This window comes from Portunus trituberculatus, chromosome 45 (assembly GCF_017591435.1).
Source record: "Portunus trituberculatus isolate SZX2019 chromosome 45, ASM1759143v1, whole genome shotgun sequence".
NCBI classification, from domain to species: Eukaryota; Metazoa; Arthropoda; class Malacostraca; order Decapoda; family Portunidae; genus Portunus; species Portunus trituberculatus.
In genome coordinates, this window is record NC_059299.1 from 6,252,480 (window position 1) to 6,257,047 (window position 4,568).

Below are 4,568 nucleotides of genomic sequence, written 5' to 3' on the forward strand. Positions count from 1 at the left end.
ATATATGACAGAAATGTGTTCCAATACTGAAAGGTTAACTCCTTCAGTATTGGAACGCATTTTTTACCATGAGTTTTGGGTATGATTGGACACTTTTATTTACATTAGGAAAAGTCTATGGAAGTTAAAAGATTAATGGCCAGAGTCTTCACTATTTTAATCCCCACATAAGTTTCTGAAGCTGTATAAATTCTCCATATAGTAAAAAAGTGAATATGGAAACGCGCCATGGTACTGAAGGGGTTAAACAATCACTCTAGCTCAGTATCTCTAGTGTACATGTATTCTTCCCCTGCGTGCCCTGACGGATGGGTGAGCTCTCTTCCCCGTCAGCCAGATGGACACGTGAATAATGCACACGTACCTCAGATGCCAGAATGGAGCGCTGTGATCACCAGTCTCACCTTTGATGTTTAAATGCTACGTTAGGAAGTGCTGAGCGTGGCAGCCTCCGAGTGTTCTTTACGTGTGGTACTGGCTGCTTAAGAATGTGCATGTAGTTAGGTTACTGTGAATATCGTGTTTTCTTGTCTTTGTGGTGCTGTTCTGTCTGTGAGCCGTAAAGTGTTTTTTTTTTTTTTTTTTTTTTTTTTAATGGCCGTGTTGGTTGAAGAATGTGCTTTGGAAACCTGGTGATGCTGAAATTAAAGTTTTGTGTTTTTATAGCACACAGTTTTGATTTCATATGATTTGTAAAGCTTATTTTCATATTAGGAACATAAGGAAGGGAATGTATTTTGTTTTATTCGCATCAGATATGGAAATGTTTTTTATTTCATTAGACCTGACAAACTGAAGCTAAAATAATGAGTTTTAGGAGTAGATTACAATCAAATCACCACATCCAGCAATGAGTGGTGAATTAAAAAGCGGATTGATGTAAAAGTAATGACAGACAGACGAACGAATGCGCTAAAAATTTGTACATTCACTGTTTATGAAATTCAGGATAAACAGTTACTAAAGTGGTGAAATAGATACACGTGGTGATGACACAGACACGGCTTTTGATATGACGTGTGAGATAAAAGGAAACATAAAACTGAGGGTGAATCACATATCAGAAAACGCACCAGAAACAGTAGCTTTGTACAGAGTAAAAAAGATATGAATACCGCACCACTTCACCTTTAAAAGTCCGTGATAATATATGGAAGACCTACATTTCAGCGCTATGATGAGTACAGCAAAAGAAATTCTCAACCAAACATGATCCAACGAATCTTTGTAGTAATAGATATGAATTTCGCATCGCTTCACCTTTACAATATACGTTAACATGAAGAGCAAGTGTACCTTTAGAGCTGGTCATCAAACCACCATGAATATTAACCCAAACATTGGCCTTACAAGAAGTGAAAGGAATGTTATCGATTTTATTTCGCTTTACCTTTAGACTTTGCTGAACTCTGGCCCACTCTCATGAATGGAAGAAAGGGAATGTGGGAGTAGATGCAAACAGGTAGAAGCGGAGAGCACTGTTGTGGCGGCAGCACGGCAGGGGAACGGGATATACTATTGAAATACATTGAAATAAAGGGCGCGTGGCCGAAGTTAGGCGAGAGCTTCATCAAAGAGCAGTGATTGGAAAGGGAGGTGTAGTGCATGGGCAGTACAAACATACACGAGGCTTGGATAGGGTAGGAGAGTGCAGGGGAGGCGAAGCGAGGTGGTGTGGGTGTTAGCAGGGAGGTGAGTGCAGTGTGTTGCGTGCCCCGGGTTGCAAGATGTTTTCACGATGCAGTAATGGATCCAGTATATTGTTGATGGCAGAGAAACGCCGAGGTGCGGAGATTAAATGTCGAGAGGAATTCTGTGGAGATGGATAGTGGTAGAAAAGGTTATGCTGTGTGTGTGTGTGTGTGTGTGTGTGTGTGTGTGTGTGTGTGTGTGTGTGTGTGTGTGTGTGTGTGCGTGTGTATCTTTATTCGTCGTCATTCCCTTCACTAATCGCTCAATATACCAACTTTTGTCTTGAAAATATCTACATACTGCGTACTTTAATGTCAGTGTAAAGTAACGAGTACATTTGCAGAAGCCAAAGATTGATTATGGGAAAATTTTATAACAATGACTGTGGATATTGAAATTAAAATAAAAGAAAAAAAAATAGCTCTATTATATTTCAAGTATGTTCTATTATATTTCAAGTATGCAACGGGTTTTCGTATCCCATGCAATCATATTTGGAATTTTTATGCAGAAGATACTAGTGATCTGAAATTATTCATAGAATGATAGAATGAGAGAGAGAGAGAGAGAGAGAGAGAGAGAGAGAGAGAGAGAGAGAGAGAGAGAGAGAGAGAGAGAGAGAGAGAGAGAGAGAGAGAGAGAGAGAGAAAGACTGCAGTGTGGTGGTCTGTACATTTTCAATACAGACACACTGGACGAAACTGAACTGACATTGTGAGATAAATTAAATCATATGACGAAACGAACGGAGACGGCGCGACGGAGAATAATGAGAAAGAGGACCAAGCAGGAGGAAAACCTGAAATTATGCATGTGTGTGTGTGTGTGTGTGTGTGTGTGTGTGTGTGTGTGTGTGTGTGTGTGTGTGTGTGTGTGTGCGAGAGAGAGAGAGACATGGGAGAGGCCGCTGTGAGGGTAGGAGTTAAGATATTATAGAAATTCATGGGGTGAGGTTTGTTAGGAGGTCGAGCGAGGAGAGATGTGCCCCTTTAGAGTCTCCTGTCAGAGGCTGGAATGCTGCAGGCGGCGTGGTATGTGAGGCAGAGCTTGTTAGGGGGACTGTAGTATTCCTCACCATGCATTCAGGCTGGAGTGTGTTGTGTTCGGCGTCAATCGTGCTCGTAAAGTAGTGAATTCGTCCTTATTGGAGACTGAATTAAGGAGTGACTTCTGGTTATAAGGGAAGACTAAGAAATTCATTGTTATCTGCATAGGGTCATATTTGCTGTGATTTCTTTTGTAATTGGCCACTGTATTAAGTTTAACCCCTTCAGTACCATGACGCGTTTCCATATTCATTCTGCTTACTATTTGGTGGTTTTATACAGCTTCAGAAACTCATACGTGGGAGTGAAATAGTGAAGGCTGTGGCCATTAATCTTCTCTCCTCTATAGATAGTTTATAATATAAATAAAATCGTCTAATCGTACCCAAAAATCATGGTTAAAGTGCTTCCCATTACTGAAAGAGTTAAGGGAAGAAAAACTTTATTATATTGCATGTTGTCCTCTTTATTGCATCATTTACCTGGATTATCTTATCTCTTATGGACCTTTTTTTTTCTTAGAAACTCTATTAAAAGTTGCATGTTTGTGAATGTGTTGAGGAAAGAAGAGTTGTTGTTATTTCTATTGACCATCTTTGTTGTATTTTTTTATGGATTATCTCGAGTCAATTAATGAATCTTTCTTATTTGAGGCTATATTGAAAAGACTAGATGTTATTTGGTATGTCATGATCTTTACATAAAAAAAGATATATATTACCTTACCTTATCTTAAGTTCAACTGATGGACGTACTGGAATTATCATTTTAAGCGTTACATGTTACTGATTAATGAAGAAAAGTCCAATTGTTGCCTCCACTTGCTAATCTTTACCTGAATTACATAAATCATAAAGCCATTAAAGGATTAAACTCAGTTACCTTTACCTTTCGCTTGCATAGTTTAGTCACCTGCCATTTTTTGATAATGCCTTTATTTTGGCTTCACGTGGCCACATTTAGTATATTCACTTAGGGCTGCCTAACCTGCCAATATCAGTCAAGCCAATTACCGACAGATCATTGCGGTGTCAGTTTCAATCAGTCAGTAAGTTAACTGTATTACCATCACCGTGGTCTCACCTTGACATTTTTCTCTCACTTGTCGATGTCAAATGTTAGAGAACTATTCTTATATACTGATGATGTTTGGCTATTCTTTACCTCGTTGACTGCTGAAGTATTTAGGTCACCGTTGATTCTGCTTGAATAAAAGAAATACCTCCCTGTCATAATTATCAGTACCTTCCTGGCTAATCCTTTCCATTCCAAGTAGAGCGATTAAATTTTGAAACCTTGCATATCAATGTTGCAAACTACACTGGCGGCGAGGACGAAACAACTCGCTGCTCTTCATATTTCTCTCATTAAAGTATAATTTGACGCGGCCGAGGTAAAAACGTACACTGTGGTTATTGTTATTGTGTGTTGTGTGGAGTGTATTGTCTGAAATCTTACCGGTGACCTTGCTGCCGTTACCTTACTGTAGCTATTCTGAGTGTGACCGATCCATTGCTTGTTCTTCACCATGAGCAGTAAGACTTGTAATGAGAGTAAAACAAACTCCAGTCACAGAAACGCACTTTACTTTCATGTTGCTGAGAATAATTACATAAACCAATTTACCTCATTTTCCCGTAGCAAGTAAAATTCCGTCTTTTTTATATAAATTCCCGAGGCTTCATTTCCATCCGCGCCTCACTCTGAACTTGTTAGGGCCCCGGTGACGTCAGCACTTACCTGTCCTCCCTCATTACGCCCCCCCTCCTCACCTACCTCACCTGTCGCAGTAATTTACCTGAGATATGCAAATGCCTCAGGGCGCCGTGT